We start from the raw sequence: 25,360 nt of genomic DNA, 5'->3' as shown, positions 1-25,360 counted from the left end.
AAAAAAAAACAAGGGTTCATTTTTAACCAGGAGACAAAGGTTCCTGGCATCCTATGCTGAACGCATCGATCCCAGGACTTGCACACAAACAGGGATTCTGAATTCTAGATCAAGAAAGTATAAAGTGTGGCAAAGATCAAATGCTGGCTATAACGTTTGTCGTTTGCTGTACTTCTAAACTGTACTTGGAAATCTTCCTCAGAGCTTCTGTAAAATGGCTTCCCATAGAAGTACAGTGCTCGATGCTTAGGGGCCTACAGTGTCCTCTGGTGCCCTGGGGCCTACAGTGCCCTCTGGTGCCCTGGGGCCTACAGTGCCCTCTGGTGCCCTGGGGCCTACAGTGCCCTCTGGTGCCCTGGGGCCTACAGTGCCCTCTGGTGCCCTGGGGGCTACAGTGCTCTCAGGTGCACGGTTTCAATGTTATAGGAAGCATTTATGCAAATGTGGTCTTGGGTCACCCGGAAGTGCTGAAAGTCTACTTCTCCAAGCCACCACTAAAGCACAGCTGGTACTTGTTTTAAATCTGCAAACATTTATCAACTTTCAAAAAAAAAATAACTAACTCGTTGCAAAACCACATACAAGGAGAAATGCAAAATAGACCCTGTGGCTAGGGTGACCAGGCTGTGCATTATACAAAATCGCCACTTGTAAGGTACCATAGATTTGTATATTTATCCGTGACGTTTCCCAGAAGGTTGCTGGAGCATGCATTGTTCTAATAAGATCAGTCAATTAGGGCCATGTCTAGAGATAGCAGGGAAGTGTATTGAGGAAGGAGTCCTTTTTTTCTAATTTTTATCACCGTATCACGAGAACTAGCAGCAGCCATGTCTAATTACCCACTTAAGGTTATTTTCCATGCACTCTTCAGCAATTTGATTTTTTTAAAATATCATTTTGCCAAAGTCTTGTTACGTAGCCCAGACTGGACTCAACTTTGTAATCTTGTCAAGTGCTATGTATCACTAAGCCCAATCTTCTACTCTCTGAATTCCTGTATACCATTCTGCAGTGAGAACTCACGAACATCCCTAAACTTTTAACTGTTTCTCTGAGAGTTTCTGCAAATATTATCTCAGCTCAGATAAACATTTATCACCTCAAAAAAATCAGCAGTAACATGCAAAATAATAATCATGCTAAAACAGTACATTAAAATGTTGTGTTATTCCAACCTGCATACCATTTTGTACGTGTGTACAGTTTCAATCTTTCTGCATTACTTGACCTGATTTCTCCAGCAAAAAATGTCCAATTACATTACACAGCAATGCTAAAACGTTGCCCTCAATTTATAATGAAAGAAATTAATTTGCTCTCATCCTCTAAAATAAATTAATTTGTATTAGTCACATATTAATAATTTTTCAGTGATATTAAATATGTCAGCAAATATGTCTTAGAAATAATAACTATATAAAGTCCATATCATTTAGGAGTTAGAAATACATCTTTATTTATGTATTTATTTGTGTATTTATGTATTTATTTCTTTAAAATACATATTTTTATTGAGAACTTTACACTTCAATGGAAAAGGAAAATATATAAATATATAGTGAAAATACAGTATGACATGATCCTCACTAGAAACATAGGATAGATTCAAGCAGCAAAGCGGGGAAGAAAGGAGGAAAGAGGGAGAAAACTATAAGTATCAAAAACTTTCCTAGGAGGGGGCCCCTTGGCCTACTCTTGGGAGATGAGTAAGAATTAGCAGGAAGACAAAGCTAAAGTGTAAGAAGCCTGTGTAGAGATTCTGGGTGTGAAAAAATCAAAACACATGATGGAAGGGGCAAATGCGTATATATTGTCAAAGTAAATAGTACTGGCAAAGAACAGAGGAGAGTGGTAGGTGAGGCCATTGCCTGTGGATAAGCTTCTCACAACTTTCGAGGAACTCTCAATTGCAATCTACAGGCAGAAGGGTAACCACTGAATGTCTTAGGAGAGGTTCTTCTCAGGTTTAGAGCAGAAGAGTTTCTTAGATTGGCCATTCCGGAGCTTTGTGGAAGGTGTATGGAAGAGGGCCATACCAGGGGTTAGGTGTAGAACAGAGAGGGCATGAGAAACCCCAGGAGAAAGAAATGTAGGGTGACTGCCTGAGGACATTCAGGAGATGGTCTCTGGCATCCAGGCTCAGGACAAAGCTAAGTCCTGGGGATATTTGTGGCAACATTAAACACTGGCATAGATGACGGCTCTGTGCAGAGGTGGAGGCAAGGGACTCTGCGGTGGGGTCCTTGGATTCCTAATGGCTTTGTGGAGAGAATTCAAAAGGTCGGAAAACTAAAATGGGAGAAAAATTACAACCTCATGGTCACTAACTGAATTTACCCCCAAAGAATTTCAATTATAAATACAGAAAGTACACCCCACAAGTATTAGCAAATGCCTCTGATCACCAGAATAAACCACATCACAGTTCTTGCATATATCCCGAGAGTACATTTATCCGAATTACTGCTTAAAATTACAGTAGTTATTAGGGTTATCCCTGGATCTTGTCATTCAGTGTAATTAATTTTAAAAAGGAAGAAAGGAAACAATAAGGCATGATGCTAGCCCTGTAGCCCTAGAGCTCGTGGGTGAAGATTGAAAGAGCATTTGGGACCAGCTGGTTGCATAGCAAATCCTGTCTCAAAACAACAGTAACAATATTAAAATCATCTGAACACATTTTAACCAGTTATCATGACTCAAGCCTGTAATCCTCAGGAGACTGAGGGAGAGACTGAAGTGAATTTGAGACTAGCCTGGGCTACATTGTGAGTCCCAAGGCATTCTGTGTTTAAAAAAAAAAAAAAAAAAAAAACCTCAAAATTAAAATAACAGCAACAAAAGCATTCATTAGTGTATCACAATTTTCAGAAGTATTTTTATAGTTGCATCTCAGTATCATTCTACATATTTGGTTCAATGCAGTTTAGAAACATAATCCAGAAAAGAAACCAGGAGGCTTCCCCTCTCCTCCCAGAAAGACTGGGTGCAATTCAAATCCCCAGGTTAACATGAGAGCAAATCCATTGGAAAACTTAGTACTGGAAGAAACCATATGAAGAAGTGAGAGAACAAGTCAGGACAGTGCCTCGGCAGGATTTACAAGAACAGAGACTTTTGAAGACAGATCTGAGGTGTTAGAAAACGCATGACACAAAGGCTGACATGCCTCCTTTACTCACCAGTTAAGATGCATATCCGTTTAAGAGTATCTGTCCTCTAAGCAGCAGAGCTTAACAGATGCAAAAACATGGGTCGAGGGAGTAGGAAGCAGCCCAGATTCCAGGGAAAGGATGGAAGCAATCCATAGAAAAGACTGTCATGGGTGGGGATGAACAGGTAGCAAGCAGGAAGGAACTGACTGTCCAGCGTCACTCCTCAGACTTCCTGGCTTGGCCTAACTTAGGACTTATGTCCATTGCAGATTTCCAGAACTGAAATGACTGTTGCACGAAGACCCACAAATGCGGAAGGCAGTTCCCTAAGATACAGAGGGCCACCAGGATGGCAAAGGATGCAAGATAATTAAGATCAAATATCCACTTAGCAGTCTCCACAGTGACCGCAGTGAGCACAGTTTCCATGCACTCTGATCCAGATCTGTGCTGTGTAGGAGCCGGCTTAGCAGCAGAGTGTCCTACTCTGCCAGAAAGCATGGCTGTTAGAAACGAGAACCGGGAAGACAATAAGAAAGGCAGAATCACGGGTCGGGCTTTGGTTGTTTGTAGAGAGAAGAAGGAATCAAAGTAAGAGGAAAATTTTAAGACATAGATGAGCCTAGGAGAAATGTGCTCAATCTATTCAGAAACAAATTCCTATCCCCACTTACCATGCCAGGCACTCGCTGCATCAGACATCAGTCTAAACACCTGCACTATCTTTTAATACTGGGGATTATTAAAATAGCTGATTACCTCTAACCCACAGGCAAGGGAATTAAAAAATCAGCAAGTTTTGAGTTCTGTGCTGCCACATAAGCCCATGGTGATGTCCACGTCTACACTGCCTCTGAGGGTCATGTCTGGGTCCTGGGTCCTACTGCAACCATTGTCTGTTGATGTTTGTGGCCCGTATCACCACCGAAGACAGCTTGGTCTATGTCCGTGGGCTGAGCTGCCACTGGGGGCTATACTGATCTGAGTGGCCTGTGCTGCTACCTGAAGTCATGTTGATGTTTATGGCCAAAGCTACCTCTGAGGACCTTATCTGGGATCAAAGTCCTTCTGCATCCGTGTACTGTCTATACTGTTACCAGAAACCGTGTGGAAGCTCTCACTGACTGTGAAGTGCAAGGAGGCTACTTTTGCAGTGATATCGTTGACTGCAGATGTACAGTTGAGAGAAAGAGCAACAGGGAAGGATTCTGTGGTAACTGCACTTCCCCCCCGCCACCCCACACCCCACACCCACCCCACACACACAGAGTAACAGCCTAAATAGGAAGCCATCGAAGAAAATTCTTAAAACCTGTGATAAGGATGCCAAGTGCAGCTCTCCACAACTGATGGCCTTCAGCAAGGTGCAGATGGGGGAGGCTCAGGAGGGGGAGGCTCAGAAGGGGGAGGCTCAGATCTACTAAGGGGCAGTCTGTTGAGAATTTGACCATGCTCCAGTAAGCATATAGACAATCAAATTGGACTTGGGGTTTTTGTTGTTGTTGTTGTTGTTGTTAATATTTATTTTTAAATTTTATTTTTTGGGGGGAGAGAGAGGTCACAAGGATTGGGGGGAAGAACATGGAAAGTCTTAGAAGTGAGTGTGATCTGGGTATCTGATGTGAAATTCCTGAAGAATCAACACAAATATTATGTTGGGGAAAAATGAGCAAATTTTAAGCAAATTGTTTAAGGACACAAAGCATCAGTGGGTAAGCAGTGAGGATGCCCTATCTTTCTGATTTCAAGGCTATTTTGATAACATTTTACCTTCTTGTATAAGGCCCAGCCCTACAGAGAAGTGTTCTAGCTTGTTGGTTTGTACAGGGAGATGATCTATGGCAGAGGTTTCTACAGAGAAGTACCAGTCATTGGTTGAGAAATAACAATTCAGAATGGCAGAGCCCTGGCCTCCAAAGCTGTCAAGGTTGTACATGGTGTGCAGTATCAATGAGCCTCGTTCAGGTCCCAGATGTGGCTGTATCATGAAGAACAGTGGTAGTAAAGAAGGCCAGCCAGCGCAGTGCTTCAAGCCTGAAGACCCAGCTCTCAGGAGGATGAGACCGGAGCTTCATGCCTATGTGCTCAAGACCAGTCTGTGCTACACAATGAGTTTGAGACCTAGGCTACAGAGTGAGGCTTAGCCCCAAAACACGGGGGAAGGAAAAAAAGTAAACAAAATCTGCAATGATTCTAATTTGTGGTTTCTGTGGTCCTAAGCACAGATAGACAAAGGTTACAATTCTCATCCTACTTACGCTAGAAGTAATGTTATTAAATATTCATTCTCTACCAGTAACTGTTTAAGCTAGGATCCATCTACAAAGTTAAATATAGTCAGCCATTAATAATCTTTCTATTTCTGCTTTTTTTAAACTATTAACACATTTCTTTTCTTTGCTTCTAAAATGTATACTGTTACCAAATACTATTTTTAAAGCGCTAGAGATAATAATTTTGTGTAAGGATATAAAAAATTCTAGAAATTCCAAAAGATTATTTTAGGCTTCTAGTCTGGAAGAAGAAATAAAAAAATATTTAGTATCTATTAAAAAAAATAATCTAAGGGACTTAAAATGAAGGTGCAGACTTGATGAGTTAAAGCCTCTGCGAGAGCAATATTCTCACAAACACTTAAAAGTGATCCGGAAAGTCATTTCTCTGTGTCCTGAAGTCAAGTCTCTGGTACACTGTTTAGTAGCTAAGAAGCAAGTCATGGAACAGGACAAAAATAAAGATTTATTTCATTGTGTGCTTTCCCACTACTAGTCTGTATGTCACAGAAAATGTCTGGAAGAACGTATAGCAAACCATTAAGCCATTTGCTCATGAGACTGGTAGGCAGTAGGCTGGTGTTTCTTGAAGAAGGGAATTGTTAGTTTAATTTTCTGTCATATTCTGTCATTTTAATCTAAGCCTACATCACCTTTTATTGATCCATTCACTTAAGAAACTTTTCTTTTTAGAATAATTTTATATTTGCAGAAAGACTCTACAAAGTACAAATTTCCCCCTGAAACTCCTAGCTGTATTTCTTCTGGTATTAGCGTAGCGTGTTATGGACTTCCATCAGGTAATGCTATAAAGCTGATCTCAGCATGGGTCTGTCAGTCAGTCTCTGGTCTTGCCTTTCAGCATGGTTTGCATCAATGTCCTCTATCCTAGGACACAACCTCACTGCACTGGCTGCCCTGTCTCCTTGGTCTCTTGTTATCAAGAACATTAGGCTTTCCTTACTTTTTCATGACCTTGACAGACCTGAGGAATACAGCCCATTTCCCAAAGAGAATATGCCATGTTAATTTTTCTGCTATTTTCTTGAAATCCAAAAGGCATGAGGATAAGAGTGGGGTGGCCCACAGGATAACCCCAACCCTCAAAAGGCAGAAGCAGGAAGATCAGTGGTACAAGGACACCCTCAGCTCTACAGGAAGTTTGGCGCCAATGTGGAGAACATGAAAACCCACCTCACAAATATGATTATAGGTTTAGAAGGAAGAATATCACAAAGATAATCACGTGACTCAACGGATGCAGATAGTCACGCATCCCTAACCACATTAACCTCCTTGCTCGGTTGAGATCGCATCTGCACATTTCTCTGTTGTAAAGCTACCATTTCCTCATTTCCTTATCCTGTTCCTTGAAAACCAAACCTCTAAATCTAGCCCACCCGACCCCAGGGTGGGTTAACTTCTTCCTTCTAAGGATGGGAATACTAACATATTTAATCTGGAGTTATTCTGTCCTGAAGGGTTATTTCTCCTGCTTATCTATGTATTCAATCACTTGTTCTAATACAGTACACACATATGTTTTCATTTTGTTCTTAAGTTATAACTCAATACTATATTACTTATCAAATTTGGGCAATAGAAACCATTTTAGTTGTTGTTGTTTTGTTTTGTTTTTGTTTTTGTTTTTTTAGTTTAGTTTCCCCTTTGAAATATCCATCCTCTGGGTTTGATTTTTAATGTTTTCTTTTTCAAATTATAAACTGACTGTTTATCTTGAGTTTTTCTTTATACTGGCTCCATAATTAGCCATTTCTCCAAAATTTCTTTAATCTCTTTACTGAAGAATTGTATAAGGAGTCCACAATCTAGCTAGTGTATTTCTTCAACTAGCTTCTAACAAGTGTTGAGGGTTTGAGTGTGTATGTAGCAATGCTTACCATGGAGCCTAACACATAGAATCAGTCGGCAAGTAGAAGTCCTCATTGTTTGGTATTGCTATACATGCTTGTAATAAATTTGTATCAATTCCTAATCCAAAATGACATCCACTGGCATGGCATCAAGACTTGCTATGTCTCCAGGTATTTCTTCATTTCTGAGGCTGAAGACCACATAAACTCAAGGAACAGAAATCCATTCTTACTTCAGGAGCCTGCAGTCACTGGCCGTAACCTACAAAACTCAAAGACCTCTGTGGGAAAGTTCTTCTCTGATTTTCAAGTCTAAATGAAACATTTTGAAGAGCACTAAGAAACAAAACAGAAACCAAGCACTCACACATACAAGTCAAATTCATATAAGGTCTAGACAGTGTACTCTTGAATCTCTGCCCAAAGTAGTTGTTGCTGTAAAATGCTATGACGTCATCTTTTGGGAAATGGATACTGTCCTACAGATATATATATATCTGAATGAGTACTAGTTCCTGAAACACAATGTCACTGTTTTTACATGTTAATGGGAAACACATAGATAATCCCTTTCATGAGTTAAACTTGAAAGGAAGAGTTCTAAGAGAGTAACTTGAGGGGGCTCTCTACCTGTAACACTCTGCTCGTGAGAGTAGCTGCCAAGAATCTTCTGGAACAAGATCAGATGTGAATCCTGGAGGATCTGTGAGCAGGATGTTGGGACCAATGATCAAGTCTTGGGAATGATGAGAGTAAAGGACATAGGGGCACTTATAGCTTTCAAAGAATTATCTGGACTATGTTGCTGGGTGAGAAACAGTGTGAAAAACCCATCCCTGTCTAAGGTGAGGACCTTAGGACCAGGTGACTTTACACAAACATCTTACAGCTCCTGAAAAATGTAGCCCAATTTTCCTTCAGAAAAGAATTACAAGAACCTAGCAAGCAAAGCCACCTTTGAGAAATTTAAGTAAAGCCTTATAATTCTGGTAGGAATTATCCATCCTCTGGGAGAGACATACTGAAGAGACCAGATCAACAGAAAACACAGATTCAATACATTAAAATAAAATTACAGGTATTTATTTATTGGGGTGCGTGCCCCATGTGTGCTACAGCTTTTGTGGGTAAAGGTGAGAGAACAACTTGTGAGATTTGGTTTTTTCCTACCATGTGGGTTCTGGGAATCATAGTAAAGTTGATCTGGCGGCTCAGCAGCAAGTGCCTTTACCCACTGGACCATCTCACCAGCCCAGATTCCTTAATTTTTAATGTTAAACTATTAATATTAACTAAACTTTTGAAATTCCTTTAAATGAAACCAGTGGGCAGAGTGTCTGGGTTCCAGGAAGTCTGTCTGGGAAGTGAGTGGAGGTTCAAATGTTTTTTTGTTGTTGTTGTTTTGTTTTGTTTTTTGGTTTTTCGAGACAGGGTTTCTCTGTGTAGCCCTGGCTGTCCTGGAACTCACTCTGTAGACCAGGCTGGCCTCGAACTCAGAAATCCACCTGCCTCTGCCTCCCAAGTGCTGGGATTAAAAACAACATGCAGATGGGAGTAGCCGAGGTTGAGTTACTAACTTGATGAGAGATAGGAGAAAACAGAAAACCTTAGTGTCTCTCATCTGGTAAGAGGTGGATAAGAAATTTAACCTAGTTTGACAAGATCTATCATTTACTTTAAAATAATTTGACATCATGTGATATGTATGCCAATCAAGGCAAGCACATTTTTGTTTGTTGAAATTGCATATATCCAAGACATACAGGTTAGCTAAAATAGTTTGAAAAACACTTGCAAGAACAAAGAATAAGAGTTCTCTGATGTCTTAACTGGCAGCACCTCTTTGTGATGTCGTTGTCTCTGTGTCTAGGAACACTGGGTTAGAAAGATTTCTGATAGCAAGATGTATATTAAAGGTTACAAACCCCTACCACAAGTACCACTGTTAACATACAGTTGGAACTCCTAAAAGAAAATGGACAGGCGTGGTGGCTGGCGCCTCTAATCACTGTACTTGGGAGGCTAAAGCAGCAGGACTACTGGGAGTTTCTAAATACAGAGACCATGCATTTTAGAAAAGAAAAAAAAAAAAAAGAAACTAGACATGGAAGTTCCTCAAGCCTACCAAACAGGTATATGGGATATTTGTTGCCTGCTTTGCTAATAAATGTTAGTCTTTTAAATATCTCTATGATGGCAGGTTGTAATCTGAGACTCTCACTCATTAAACTTGGTATAAAGGCTATGAAAGAATAACTATCACCACCTTAAATTTGGGGATTGACCATTGTTTCCAAAAACAACTTGAAAACTGTGTGTGGTCCAACTGGATTAAAGAAATTCTCAACTCCCATTCTTTAAAACCTACAAGTTCTTGTGAAGTCAAATGAAAATCTTTCTGGGATTTTTGTGCCCTAATATGTATCTGTTACCTCTGTGTCTGCTTATATCCTCAATATCATGTTTAAAACTGTAAGGCTAATTATATTTAAGTATACTATATGGGCTTTGACCTGTGTTAGAGAATAAATGCATATTTTTAATTGTGGGGTTTTCCTTGACAATATTTTGAGCTTTAACCTGGCTTTTTATTATCCACTGGGCTCTAATTTTTTGTATGGAAACATTCTTCTAGCTTTAGAAAATATAAGATACTTAGAGTAATATATGTTATCTTTTAAAATAGCAATTGCATGAAAAGCCTTTCTATATCTTACCCAAGCCAAATCTCACTCTCTACACTCATTCTCCTCATATACTTGTATAATTGTTACATAACATGGTAAGCACCTGTGCTTAGCAATATTCTACATCCAACCAAAAGGCGCCTACGTCAGATTTACTACCTGATCAAACCCCGAACCCCAGTAAACTACACACTCATGTCTTTCCCAATTGCACTTTCTAGTGAATAGAATTAGTTAGACGGGTTTATAATTCCCTGACTTTCTTATCATTGCTTCGCTACATACGTTGTACACAATTGTAGTTGTCTTAGTCAGGGTTTCTATTCCTGCAGAAACATCATGACCAAGAAGCAAGTTGGGGAGGAAAGGATTTATTCAGCTTACATTTCCACATTGCTGTTGATCACCAGAGGAAGTCAAGACTGGAACTCAAGCAGGTCAGGAAGCAAGAGCTGATGCAGAGGCCATGGAGGGATGTTCCTTGCTGGCTTGCTTCTCCTGGCTTGCTCAGCCTGCTCTCTTATAGAACCCAAGACTTCCAGCCCAGGGATGGCACCACCCACAAGGGGCCCTACCCCTTGATCACTAATTGAGAAAATGCCCCACAGCTGGATCTCATGGAGGCACCTCCCCAACTGAAACTCCCTTCTCTGTGATAACTCCAGCCTGTGTCAAGTTGACACACAAAACCAGCCAGTACAATAGTCACTAAGCAGATGTCAAGAATAATGCATGCTGAAATTCAATTGCTACTCTATGAAGGAACTACACAGAATCTCTTGATCCTTTAATCCTCCACATATCTAGAAAGCTCCTGGAGCACTATATCCACAGTAATAAGACAGAGTATAGGTGGATCACAGATACTGCTTTAGAAAATAGGCAGGACGTCAGTTATTAGACCAGCCTCCGAGCTCTTTGAGCAGCAGGAAAGACCCAGAATATGGGAGAGATAGGCAAATTGTACCTGTCCTGGGTTCCACACAGGCCACTTGGGAGTACCATAGCCAGATCCCTTGCAGAATACAAGAACAGGCAGAGTTGCAGCTGTCAACAACACTGCCAAGTGTTTGGAGAGTCAGCGCCCATGTGTTTACAAGCTCAGTGTGAATAAGTAGCAACATAAAATAAAAGAATTATTGCTTTGTAAATTCGGAAGTTATGAGGACAGAGTTGGAGGAAAGAGAAAAGGCTTTAAAAGGGACCTGGGACTTGTGGGATACAATGCAAGTCTGAATTCGTTAAGTGGAATTCTCATTTGTCTTCCCAGCTCTTTACTGTGTTAAGTTAGTTGTGTGATGCCATTTCCAGCCTTGTTGGCACAGAGGATGCTGATATAGGAGTCTAACCACTGATAATCCACGGATCTGGAACTGAAACAGAAATTGTTCTAAAATGAGGACAAGGCAGAGGTGAGCTGTAAACACATCAGTCTCTACTGATCACTGCTGGGCATTTCCTGTAGCCCAGCCCCCACCCAGGCACTAAGCTAGGTGTTTCCTAAACATTGTTTCCAAGCTTCATGGTCTTTGACAAAGCAGCTTCATGGTCTTTGACAAAGCAGCTCCTATAAAGAAGAACGGGATCCAGAAAGGCTGGGTAGGCAGCTAGCCGACGGTGGGACTAACCTCTAAACTCAGAACCAGTGTCCCATCTGCTTTCTTCAAAGATGCCAGTCTTCTGACTCCTCAAAGAGGGAGGGGTGCTGTTTCCCTCTGTTTTAAACATAGCTGGAGGCAGCGGCATGTTCCCAACATTGAGTCAGGGTGTAGGAACCACACACGAACTTTGGGGACACTTGGACCAGATAAACTTTTAGTTCAAATTTAAAAGGTAACACATCATTTAGGGCAACATCTGTTTCCTGCACTCTCATCCAGAGCTCATACCGTGTACAGTCTCCCTCCTTCAGCACCACAGTGCAGGAGCTGCACTTGGTCATGAACACATGCTGTAGCCAAGCTGGAAAAGGTTCAGAAGTGTCTAGAAAAATCATGGAAACAAGAGAGTGTTCCATGAGATACTACCTAATTGTATCCAGTCTGTGGTTTTTTACAAAAGGTAACCAGGAGATAGGAGAAACCCACCTAACTTACTACCCATTAAAAAATTATATATATATATATATATATATATATATATATATATATATATATATATATATATGCACCAGCTCAAAGTTACCAATTGTTTGGCAAGGTTTAGGAGGGAAAGGATGCACAAAGTATCTGACATGACTCCTAATATCTTCCTGGAGAGAAGACTGTGGTCAATGCTTTCTCTAGAGAGGAAATACTAAATGAGCAGGTTTAGAATGGAACGACATTTGAAGTATTTAGAAGAGTCATGTCGAGAAAGTTCAGAAGACATCAAAAAACTGAAGAAGTATAAATCTGACCCCAAGAACAATTACCTGGGGCTAGAAATCTGAATTCACGAATAGTCAGCTCTCTCCTCTATACTAGTCATCAACAAACATGGATCACTCAGAGGAAAGGAAATAAGTTAAGGTGTGCGTCTCCTAAACACTTGTAAACATTTAACCTCAATAAGATATTTTTAGTACAAACTTTTTTTTGGTGGGGGGAGGGGTTCAAGACAGGGTTTTTCTGTATAACAGCCTTGGCTGTCCTGGAACTTGCTCTATAGACCAGGCTGGCCTCGAACTCAGATTCACCTGTCTCTGCCTCACAAGTGTTAGCATTAAAGTCATGCAACACTATGCCTGGCTAATGCAAACAATTTTATGCAAATTTTAAACAAAATTTGAAAATTATGTTATAAATGTACAAGCTTCATAGTTTTAATGGAATGTTATTATTTGAAAAAAAATAAAAAGTTAAAGGAAGAAGATTAAGCACATTTTAAGAGGCCAGATAAATTATGGAATCTGCTCCCAATAAAACCACCTGAGGATGACACCAAAGACAACCTTCTTATTTCTCTCAGAAACGTCTTTAGAAACCTTGTCAGAGTGAGATTTGTGAGGGTGGATGTGGCATTACATCATGCTAAGGGAGAGACTTCCCAGGAACCTGCCCTTTCTTACATCATTTCTCTTCTTGTCCATTGACAGCTGAGAGGTACTGTGGTTGTTACTAGTAACTAGTAACAGGAGGTCTTATCCACCTCCTGAAGGTCCTCATCTGTCAGGTGCCATCCTGTGATCTGTGACCATTACTGTCTTAGTCAGGGTTTCTATTCCTGCAGAAACATCATGACCAAGAAGCAAGTTGGAGAGTTAAGGGTTTATTCAGCTTACACTTCCACATTGCTGTTGATCACCAGAGGAAGTCAGGACTGGAACTCAAGCAGGTCAGGAAGCAGGAGCTGATGCAGAGGCCATGGAGGGATGCTACTTACTGGCTTGCTTCTCCTGGCTTGCTCAGCCTGCTCTCTTATAGAACCCAAGACTTCTAGCCCAGGGATGGCACCACCCACAAGGGGCCCTACCCCTTGATCACTAGTTGAGAAAATGCCCCACAGCTGGATCTCATGGAGGCACTTCCCCAACTGAAGCTCCCTTCTCTGTGATAACTCCAGCCTGTGTCAAGTTGACACAAAACCAGCCAGTACAATTACCAACAAGCTTGTGAGGCTGGTTTTACCATTTCCACTTTTTAAATGAGGATGCTGACACTTGGCAAAGTCAAGCAACTTAACAAGGTCCTAACGATGGAAGCAGAAAAGGCAGAAATCCATCCCAAAGCAACCTTCGCTGAGGCCTTGAATACTGTGCACTTATGTCACTTGCTCACTGAGGACTGATTTTCATCACTGACATATAAAAGCAGTAAAAAACTGATAGTTTATGATAACAAATGATTTTTACTAAACCACATAAAGTTGATAATTATTTGGCCATTTGACCACAAAAATGGGAATCCCATATGATTCAAACTCATAAAAGCAGTCAGTCATATTTCATAAAGACGTCCGAGGCAGATATCAATTTCCAAAGAGATTCCATACTCAATGGGTAGGGCAGGAAGAACCAAGCTTTTATCCTGATCACTACTGAATGTATATGTTGTGGCAAAAAATTAGGAAGGAAGGAAGGAAGGAAGAAAGAAAGAGAAAAAGAAAGAGAGAAAGAAAGAAAGGAGGGAAAATGGATGAATCCACAAGATAGGGAAGTTATGGAGAATTACTATGAAAGAAAATAACTAGTTAGTTTAAGTGAAACCTTAGGAAACCCAGATGGAACTAGGGGCTGACAACCATTATGTACTTGGAAATTCAAGCTAAAGACAAACACCAATGTGAGAAAAATGACAGATAAACACTATGGTCTAAATGTTTCTTACAAAAACTTGTGTGTTGAAACCCAACTCCCAAGGTAATGATATTCACAAGTGGAGCCAATGGGAAACTCTTCAGATCCCAGTGACAGAGGTTAGTACCCACATAAGAGCTCCAAGAGAAAACCAGAAAGCTGTGGTTCCCTTCTGTGGACACTTACTGCACACCAAGTCTGCAGTCTTCTACCCTGGGCTCTCCGACCTCCACTCCTCACTGGGAGGAATGAGTTTCTGTTAGAAACTACCTACTTTATAGTATCATAACAGCCTTACTGGATTAAGACAATACATTGAAATAGTTCCATCTACATAAGGACAATAAACACACTTAAAATATTGGAACATGTTTTTGAAAATCAGAAAGATAAACAATTAAAAGATAAGGAGAATCCTTCAAGTGAGATACAAAATATTTGAGGTAATAGAAAATTAAAACATCATTCAAAACTAACCCATTTGTTTTAGCCCTTGTTTTCCAGTGAAGGAAACCAAGGTTTGGGGAATTACCCTAAGAAACACTGAAGCTCAGCTTCAGCCCTCCAGCCAATGCCTCTCTGACTCCATTGCCATTTGAACACAAAAGTGCTATTTGAATCCAGTAACATCCCTGGATACTGAAACTGGCCATGCCACATGCTACAGACATAAGGAAATCCTCAGACATCATAATCATTTCTCTTGTAGCACAAGACTGATAAAAATAAACTTAAGCCAGGCGGTGGTAGTGCACACCTTTAATCCCAGCACTTGGGAGGCAGAGGCAGGTGGATTTCTGAGTTTGAGGCAGCCTGATCTACAAAGTGAGTTCCAGGACAGACAGGGCTGCACAGAGAAACCCTGTCTCAAAAAAACAAAAATAAAAATAAATAAATAAATAAAACAAAACAAAAAAAACTTAAATAGGTCTTACAATCATAAAAGAAAAAACACTGACTTTTCAATTTTCTTATTCAGGGTGCTTTTCTAATTGCTGCTGGACAGTCTGTCTTTTTAAAGACAAAGTTACTCTAAAAACGTTTGTTAAATTTCAAGAAAAAAAACACCTATTCTTATATTTTTGGTTGTGAGCCTAGCCTTTAATGGCTGAGCCATCTCTTCAACCCCCAAAAGGCCTATTCTTAAAGAAATACATTAGAAGCACGAGATTTAAAACAAGGCTCTGGAACAGAAGTCAGCAGTAATATCTATCTACAACTAAGAGAGCGTTCCCCTCTCCCTCCACATGAGTTACGGAGTATGTACGCTGCCCTCCCTCATGGCTTCATGTGTGAGCTTGCATGCTCTGGCAACAACTCCACTACCACATTCCTGTGCTTTTCTGCCTTTACCACAACAGTCCTAATTATTTTTCATTTGGGCATTTTTAACAAGAAAGGGACTCTTCCATGGCTTACCATTCTCCCTGCTGAGTGCATTTATCAAAAGTTCTACCCAAGCCCACCAATCCATCAAGCATAGTTTTGGCTAAGGATTCAGGAATGAAAGAAGGATAAATGACTCTGATCCCAACAGAGCTTCAAATTCACCGATGGAGACAACCACCAGAAGAACCAACATGTATGTCTGTTCTTCTGTCTGTCCTGTTTGTCTGTATCTTCATTGTGTGTATGTACAGGAACTTTCTATCTTTTTATTATGTCTATTTTTGTGCACCTGTATGAGGTTATATCTACCACAAATGTACAGGACCTCTCAGAGACTGAGAGAGCATTGGATCGCCTGGAACTGGGGTTACAGGTTGTTGTAAGCCACCATCTGCTGAGCAATTTCTCCTCTCCCTTATGTATCTGTCCACTGAGCTCCAAAGCCTCAGCTCCCTCACGGGAACCCTGAGGAGACATCACTGCTGTCCCGGCACCATTCCGGGCTTCTTTGTAACAAATAAGTCAAATAATAGTAACCAAACAAAGAGGCTAGGATGACCAAGCAGAAACTAACAGGGTGAAAATTAGCTCTTCTTGAGATGATTGTATTATCGTTTCCTTGGTTCTCAGTTTCTCAATCCATTCATTTTCAGTTTTATTTAAAACCCACATGTTTAAAAATCATATTTAAAAATCATAGCAGGATTGAGGAGATGGCTAAGTGGTAGAGCTCAAGGTCCTAAGTTTGACCCCCAGAATGAAAACAAAAACAAAAACAAAAACCTAAACCAAAACAACAAACATTTATTCCATGCTAAAGTAACTTCAGATTTTTTTTAAAAATCTGATATCAATTTATTTTTCTTTATTGCTAAATTCCTGTCTCGTGCATGAATCTGATCCTTTACTAGTTCTCAGAGAAACACCACTGTTTCATGAGTTTGGCTTTTGGTTTTTGGTTTTTTAACCTTTGTTTCCTGGCTTCTGACCCTGTTCTGGACCAGCTGCCTTTCTGAAGCAGGTGTTTGCAGAGCTTTATAGCTACCATTCCAAGCCAGTGCTGAAGAAATATGCATCTTCCTGGCTTGCTATGCCCACCAACTTCTCATTCTTACTTCCCTTATCATTATCATTAATTAGTAATGGTAATAAGGAGCTTTTATTAATCATGCTTACCACACCTATGTTCATTTTCACATATAGTTCTCTACCACATATAATCCCTGTTTTAGCTATTATTAGTGGAGAGGCTGCCTACATTATTCCTTTTTGTTGTTGTTGTTTTGTTTTTTAGTGTTTTTGTTCTTTGTTTTGTTTGTTTGTTTGTTTGTTTGTTTGAGCCAGGGTTTCTCTGTGTAGCTCTGGCTGTCCTGGTACTTTCTGTAGACCAGCTGGCCTCGAACTCAGAAATCTGCCTACCTCTGCCTCCCAAGTGCTGGGATTAAAGGCGTGTGCCACCACTGCCCAGCTGATTAAAATTATTCCTAAAGACACATTCTAATTTATAGAAACATGAACACCAGATTGAACATAGGGCACAATTTAAACTATTAAAGGTGAAATGCAAGCCGATTATGCCACAAGGGGCATAGAGGAGACATAGCATCTGCTTGCGTATGTCCTTGTAGTTGTCCCTATTTTTTTAGTTTTTTTTTTTCCCCCTTTAACAGATGGTGGACATTTGATGCATTTGTTCCTTGCTGACTACTGATGAAATTATCTGAATTAAGCTGGTTATCTGATTTATGCAATGGTAGCCAAGATAAATATCAACACTGTTATGTTGTGTAGCTCTTGGGGCTCAACCCTTGAAGAGAACTCCATCCCTAGGCTTCCAAGTGACAGCAAGTCCCTTTATAGACTCCTCAAGATTCCTATTTATTCATATAGTCAAAAAAAAAAAGGAATTAAGTTATCATTTTTTTCCTCAAGGTAGCATCATCCATCTTAATTCTCTAGCAACCATGCTAATCTGTAGATTCACAAATGAACACAGCCCTTTCTGATTGTCGCAATGGGTGGACTTCATCCCTATCTTGGGGCCCAGAGCCAATCACCAGAGTGTCATTACCACAAACAGTAGCACTGGATCTGGACTGTGGGACATTAGCAAGGCAGGGCTGAGAAGGGTTCATTATATTCACTGCAATTCCCTTTTTTAATTAAAAAAATATATGAACTCTTCCTGCAGTGATGCAACCTCCAATCATAGGCCCCTGGCCTCCTGGGGAGAGGGACTAAGATGATGAGTAAGGGGGGAAGTGAGGGAATGGTAAGCACATAGCCAGCCAGCATAAATACGTTGTGTAATTAGTTAAATCAGAGTTAAACAAAGAAGCTGAGAAAAGCAATCAGGTAGTAAACAAAGGGCAAGAGAATTACTCTAAGCCCTGAACCAATAGGATGGTTAATTAGTTCGCTTTACAGAGAAGATTCGATTTCTCCCCTGAAAGCAACGATGATGACACATAAACCTGGCTTCCCAAACATCATCAGGTATAACGGAATATGTCCCTCATTGCCTACAAAAGCAATACCACTGAGTTACTGTGCACACTGCTGGCTTCTACGGGGTGGGGAAGCCTTCTGCTCTGAGTTGTTTTAATAACAGTGGTCCCTTCGCTTTCAAGTTCTAAACCATGTCTGAGCTGTCTCAGGACTATCGTATAAGACAGCTTCGAACTCAAATGTCTATAGAGTACCAAAAGGCGTACCAAAGGGGCTGTAAAGAACTCCCTGCATATTGTACAGAGTCCAATATAAAATGAAAATCCAGATGCTCTTAGGCAGATACCATTAAGTTCCCTGATCACAGCAGCAGAGTATTCAGCCACTCATGGACTGCACAGGTTATGACATAAGCTGCAAGCCGGGTTCAGTTCAGGAACCAGTCAGTTTGAGAACTTGTTCTGGAAGTTCCGCAGGCATCCCCTTGTTCTCCCCATGACTCAAGCATATGGTTGCAAGATGGCTGAAAGAATTTGGAGCATGCTTTCTGGCTGGGGAGCCGAGAAAAGTATAGCTGGTGGATTATAAGGGAAACAGTCTCTCTTATATCCTCACCAAGTCTTAAAACCAAATCAAGGATTCCGATTCTAACAGACAAGTGCTCCAGGGGAGGAAACCTTATACCTTGTAAATTCAGAATGCCTAACAGTCGGACACTATTGTACAAAGTCCTATAAAAAGGGATACTCCCTCAGAAAATCTTCTCACTGCTGACGGGCCGTTTCCAGGTACCAGCAAAGACAAGGGAGCACTCAGTCTTAAGTGTTTGCTTGCTTTGCTTTTCTACCTTGGCAAGCCAAGGTGGGCACATAAATGTTGCTACAGTTATAATCTAGAATATTCTCAAAGGTTCTTGTTGTGAGTACTTGGTGCCCAGCTGGGGTCACTGTCTGGGGAGGTGAGACATGGAAAACCATCTTGCAACCGTATGCTTGAGTCACGGGGAGAACAAGGGGATGCCTTGTGGAACTTTCTTTGATAATCATTCTCGTCTCTGGTTCCAGTCCAGTTCTCTACTTTCTGATTCACCAAGATATGAGGAGCTTCCCCTCAATCTCAGGCCACAACATCCAGGCCATGAGAGAGCACACCTTCCGAATCCATGAGCCAAAATCTGCCTCTGCTTTCATGAGGCATTTTGTTACAGTGACGGGAAAGTAACTAAAACAAGCAAGACCTAAACATGTTCCTGTGAACACATAGCTTTAAATAACTTAGTTAAGATGCTTATTTTGAAGGCTTCTCACTTGAATTGATATTTCACAGCGTGCTAGTGTAAATGTGTAAGGTAAGAGCCTTGTGTGCATGCCCCTTCACCAGACAACTGACTTCCCAGAATGCCGTACCTAAAGGCCTCTCCAGGAAGGGACCTTGTCGAGGTGAGAAATATTGCAATATTGTCTTATATATTTCTTATTTTTCACAAGTCAGTTTTCTCAAATGAGACAGAAACATACATTCTGAATTATTGAAATTAAATTTCTCAGAATAGCTTATGCCAATAAAACATTAATGGCGATATTGGCCTTTTTGACACGTGGCAAGATTCTTATCCATCCCAAGGAGGAAAAAAAAATATCTATTATTCAATGTAGTGAGTTCAACCCCATATGTAAACTGTGCATAGACAGCTATACAGGTATAGTGCTTTCTGTATTAGCGAATGGGAGCCCAAATAAACAGGAGCAGTTTTTCAGGGATTCAGGTGAAAAGACTCACCCTAACAATTGTACCAGTTTATTTTCATCTCCTCTCTAGACTACACTGTGTGTGTAGATAGATGCTCCAGTTTTCTAAGCAACCTCTCAATCCCGTACCTCATGCAGAAACAAGCTTAGGCCTTCTTGGAGCAGTCTAGGTCAATGACTAACTCCTTCCCAGAACCTAGAAAGGGCTAATGCGCCCTGTGGAGTAATATTTCTAAGTATTCACTACTCCAGAATCAATATCACTGTGCTGTCAGTGTGTGCATTAGACTATATTAAACAAAGAACACCCCCAAGAGCCCTGTAATGACACTGGGGGTGGATAGCTGGGGATGGGTGAGATGAAGCAGAGATGACTGTATTGGCTCTCCACAGACCCAAGGCTTCCGGGATGTTGCACAAGGTTGTGATTCTTATAATAGATCACACAGCACTCGGTTTCAGCCACTGATACATCCAGCCAAATAAACCCTCTTTTGATTTTCTTGACTCAAGAGACGCGTTCATATTAGATCCTCTCGCCTGTGAAGGAGGTCTCTGCTTTTATATGACAGGTGTTGCCACCAAAAGCAAACATCTTAAGGTTAGCAGAACACTTACAGATATCGCTGATAAGACAGGAATAACAGACTTGAATCACTGGTGACTCAGGTCAGACTCACTGTAGTGGGACTCTGTCATGCTTAGGCTCCTTCGGGGAGCACTTCAAAGATTCAGCTAAACCAATATGTCAAGCAGGGGTCCTGGCAAAGGGCTGAGCGTCAATTCTGCATTACTTAAAGAGCTGTGGTCAGAGTTAATTATTCACATCTGACCAAGAATCATGCTCATCTTTACAGTAAAAATGATCAAACTGTAGTGAGAGTGTGTTCTACCTGTGAAATCTGACCTTTCGATTAGAATCAGGAAGGGTGTGGGATCCATGCAATAAAGTGGGGATGACTAAAAGAAGGAGTCATAACACTGGGGTAGCTGTGGAAAACTCGCAGGCTTTATAGCCAGGCTGCACTGGGTTAGAATCCCAGCCCAATAAACATGTGACTTTAACCCAGTGTCTAACTTAGGAACTGATGCTGCAAAATATGAATCCCAGTGCCCAGTCTTATGAAGTGAGACTGCTACTTTCTATCTCATAATGCCTCTTAAGAGCTAAACAAGCTAATACACAAAGCTTGGCTCAGTAAAACTGATAAATAATAAGCTGAATAAATATTAGCTATAGTTGTTATTGTGCTTATTATTTGTATTAGCCCCACTATGGCCTAGTTATCTAGAAAGATTTAAATCCATTATAACAGTAAATCCATTATAACAGTTGTAACTCAGTAACAAAACCATAACCAAAAGTATAGGTTTGTGAGACTCACACAGTTTAAACTTGGCCACAGGGTCAACACACAGGGTCGACACAGTTTTGATAACATTCCAGCCATTATGTACAACAAAATACTTGAAATTCTAGAAGATTTCACTGAGGCACCAATAAATCCAGCCATAGAACGATCTCTCTCCCTCCCCCATACACACACACACACACACACACACACACACACACACACACACACCACTCAAACACTCACTCACTCCCACACCCCTTGGGGATATATTAAAACTACCACAACTGAAATAGCCTTAGCTAGTAATTAAGGCACAGCTAATCAGAGCGCAGAGTGCAGCACAGGCTGTGGTCCTCTAAGAAACAGAACACCGGGTGACAGCTCCTGCTATGGGGGCTTTGTTCTCCTGGAGCAAAAAGCACAAAAGCATAAAGTTGAGGAACTGTAGCTGCCTGCTGTGGGGGTTGGGAGGATGACAGGTTTGCCTGCACTGGGCGGATGTTCCGCTAGCAACTGCGTGGCAGCCCACACCCTCCAGTGCCCTTCCCCACCCTCAAAGCATGACTTCACTTTTCTAACACTGCCCTTAAGGAATCTGGCCTCTGTGACTTTCAGTAATCATTCACATCGCCCATGGCGAAGCAGCGGAGAGCACTATTAGACAAAAGGGAGGAGAATTAAGCCAGGAGAAACCCCACTAAGCCGATGCCTTCAGCTATCGGTTTCACTCCTAGCAATTTATGTCACCGTGCAAGTCTTTTCACGTCGTTCCTCGCTCCTCCTCGGAAGCAGTACTTCAAGGGGTTCTAACCACTTTCCCTTCCCCCATTACGGTCTTGCTCCTCCCCTCCCTTCACCTGAGAGCTTCTGACTTGGCTGCGTTCACACCCAGCGGTCCCAGCAGAGCTCTCTGTTCACACTATGCGTCATAAAAAAAGCAGGCAATGAGCATCCATACTCCTAATTGCTTGTGAGAAGCCCAGGCCGAGTTGACCTCTTCCATCCCGTCTAGCTGCACACCAGCGACATAAGCCTAAAAGACTGGGAGTAGCCTGTGTATGGTTTGGGGTAAACAAACTAATTAAAACCCGAGCTCTACCCACTCAGCCTAGTGCCTGTGCCTAATGGGACCGCTATGCCCAACTCCATGGGAGAGAAAAATCAATCCAAGCTGGCTAGAGGTGTTGCTTTCCCTGCTTCCTGTGAGATATCTGGTTTAGGCTCCATCTAAACTGTTTCGGCTCCAACAATCTTAACTAATGAAAAGGAACTCAGGGGGTGCTGTTCTTTCCAGGAAGACTGTATACATAAAAACTATCAGCTCGACCGCACTGAAACACAGGACCACTCCCTGACTGTAAACCGGCAGACTGATCAACTGAACTGACACGTGCTTTCTCCTTTCTCTCCCCCAGTAGCGATCAGTTGCACCAAGGAAATTCATTTCGTTTCCCAAAACAAAAGGCAACAGTATGCTGTTCCTTACTGACCTGTTAAACTGGTTTGGTTTTTTTTTTTTTTTTTTTTTTTTTTTTTTTTTTTTAGCAAATAAAATAGTAATGATTCTTAAAAGCAAGCCCTGGATTAAATGTAAACAATGTATGTTTATCTGGAGCTTTGGAACTGAGCTGAGGTTATGGGTCCAGAAATTTGCATTCCTAACAAACATCAAGGCCTCCGACTTTTATCTATCACACCAGATTGGGGCTAAAGTTCTGCAAGAGGCTGCCTGTGGCGGCAGGGCCACTGGCCTTTCCAGAGTCTCTCCCCCAGGTTATCCTTGACTATAACTGCTGCAGAGAGGAGACTTGCTCCTCTCTCAGTTACAAACCAGCCGGGAAACAACTCCAGCTACAGCCTCTTAACCATGGAGGACATGAATTGAGGACATTCCACACAAATCAAAGGCATACATAATCTCATCTGGTTTCAGTCTTAATGTTTTTTAACAAATTATTTCTTGAACAGGCAAGAGAATCCCTTTCACATAGGGTTATGTCAAATGCTTATTCAGCACTCATTCCTTGCCGTGAAGAATCGGAAACCCAATGGAGGTAAATACTGAATTCCTTCTGCAAGTCACTAAATATTTCATACATCTCAGAAGCAAATGGGACCAATTAGCCCTGCCCCATAAAAAAGAAACATATCTTTACAATGTTAAAATACAATGAACTACACACTTCAGCGCTTATTTAGGCTTTTGCAATAGAAAATGATCCTGTGCTTTTTTTTTTTTTTAATTCATGAGAACACTAAAAATAACAGGCGGAGATGGAGCAAGAAATCTTTGCATTTTGATTTTTATGCGACTCTCACAGGCCTTTGTCTTAACACAGCAGCCTGAAGACAGAATTAGGCAAAACAACCCTTCTTTCTCCAGTCCATTTTATGCAGACAACATCCCCCATCCCTGCCTTAGCAGACGCCACCGAGCAACCAACAAAACAGCGATGCAATTAAGGCCCAAATGTTTAACACTCACCATCTCCTGCTCCCACCGCCTCCTTTTGATGTTTACAGCACATCTGTAGGATGCAATACTAGGAGATGCCTTGCTTGACCTGCTGCATGATGCTGTGACATCAGTTCAGATGATGCAGCTCATTATGGGAAAAGGCTGCTGTTGCTATGGCAACTGGGATGTGCTAGGAATCCTTGCTGCATTTCCAGTGGAGCCTGAGACAATACAGAAGCCCTGTAAGAGGCAGACAATATGCAAAATGTAGTCCAAAGAAACAGGGCTCCTTATTGGACTAAAATCCGTAAGTTTAAAAGAGGATTTCTTAGAATCATTTTAGAAAACAAAATAAACATTACCTCTTCAGTTGTTGCTCTACATTTAGAGAATAAAGGTTCGAGTGGAATGTAGATTCAGTCCTAAGCAAATAACAAACTCATATTCATAGTTCCCTATCAGGCAATTTGATCGCTCTTCTCTCTGGCTAGTCATAGTACCTCTTTAAAAGTTATTAAAAAGAGGTTCGGTTCACCTGTCAAGGAGAAAAAGGACAAAGCGTGGATTGTGGATTTTAAAACAATGTAAAATGTAATAAACAAGTGGCCAAGTGAGTCTAGTCCTAAAGAACGCAGACTAAGAATTGACAGAACGTGGGCAAAGCCTCAGCCAGCTAGGGCTGCCCCGAGGGTGTTCTCGGGTAGAGCCCACCCCACGGAGCCTGCTGCTGGAGCACTCAGCTGCCACCTAACCTTCAGGAGCAGGGGAAAGAGGTTGGGTCCTAGAGACCCTTCCCCTTGTCTTACAGAGAACTCTTCCCACACGTGGCCCAAAGGTGAGTATCTTCTGGGGCTTAAATCTGGAACATGTGGAAGACCTGTGGAAATTTCTTGTGACCGCCACGCCACTCCCAACCCTGGGGTTTGTTTTGTTCTTTTGAGGCAGTAAGACTGCCTACAAGGGAGGCCATTACTCTTTCCCCTCCCCCACTGGGACCGGACCTCTGACAGGCACATTAAAACAAGACTCCAAGAGGTTTTCTCCAGTTAATCAATCAAAGGAAGGGAAATCCAAAGTAATCACTTCTTTCCAGTCTAAAGCATAAACAAACATCATGTTGTGACCCTGAGGGGAGCTAAACGCGGAGCAGCAACCCATCTCACGCATCTAAGGCTTGCAGGCCCACTGACAGAGAAAGGCGCAACCAAGCTGACTGACCTCCATCCATTCTGCCTCTCCAACTCTGAGGAAGCACAAAATTCTGAAACCTAATACAGAATGATACAATTATATTGTCCCATCCTCTCTTAATTGTTCCACAGCTCTCTTAATCAGCACCACGGTGGGGAGGAGGGGCTGAAGGAACTCAGGCAGCCTCCTGTAAAGAAAAACTGATAAAATGCAGAAGTGCCGATATCCAGCCTTCCACAGAGCAGCCCTGCCTTGGATGTGAAGTCATGATCGCTCTTGCTTTTCCGAATAAGGAACAAGGAAGGGAAGAACAAGAGGAGAACCTGTGCGTATAGTCAGCAGCACAACAGAACTTGACTCCCTTATCTTAGACCATATGGTACTCAAGCACTGAGAGGTTAGCATCAAGCCATTGCAGAGCCAAGAGCACCGACTTGGGGCTCAGGAAACCCACCTGTGGTGGTACTTCCTTCTAGAGTGTACTCTGTGTACTCAGGGTTAGT

The 25,360-nt window shown here is 41.5% G+C and overlaps 1 protein-coding gene across 4 annotated transcripts in view; it reads right to left on the bottom strand.

Moving 5' to 3' along the window:
* The window catches only part of Akap6 (A-kinase anchoring protein 6), a 458,326-nt gene extending 434,440 nt beyond the window's left edge, over positions 1 to 23,886 (bottom strand). For 3 of the 4 annotated variants that reach the window (XM_031356459.1, XM_031356461.1, XM_031356460.1), the window contains exon 1: positions 23,694 to 23,886. The gene's annotated coding sequence lies outside the window, so the exon portion shown is untranslated. The remainder of the gene's footprint in view (positions 1 to 23,693) is intronic. The other variant, XM_031356462.1, reaches the window with a different exon arrangement.
* Positions 23,887 to 25,360: the final 1,474 nt, after the last annotated feature.

Source organism: Mastomys coucha, unplaced genomic scaffold (assembly GCF_008632895.1).
Source record: "Mastomys coucha isolate ucsf_1 unplaced genomic scaffold, UCSF_Mcou_1 pScaffold6, whole genome shotgun sequence".
NCBI classification, from domain to species: domain Eukaryota; kingdom Metazoa; phylum Chordata; class Mammalia; order Rodentia; family Muridae; genus Mastomys; species Mastomys coucha.
This window is presented reverse-complemented; position numbering and strand designations above follow the sequence as displayed.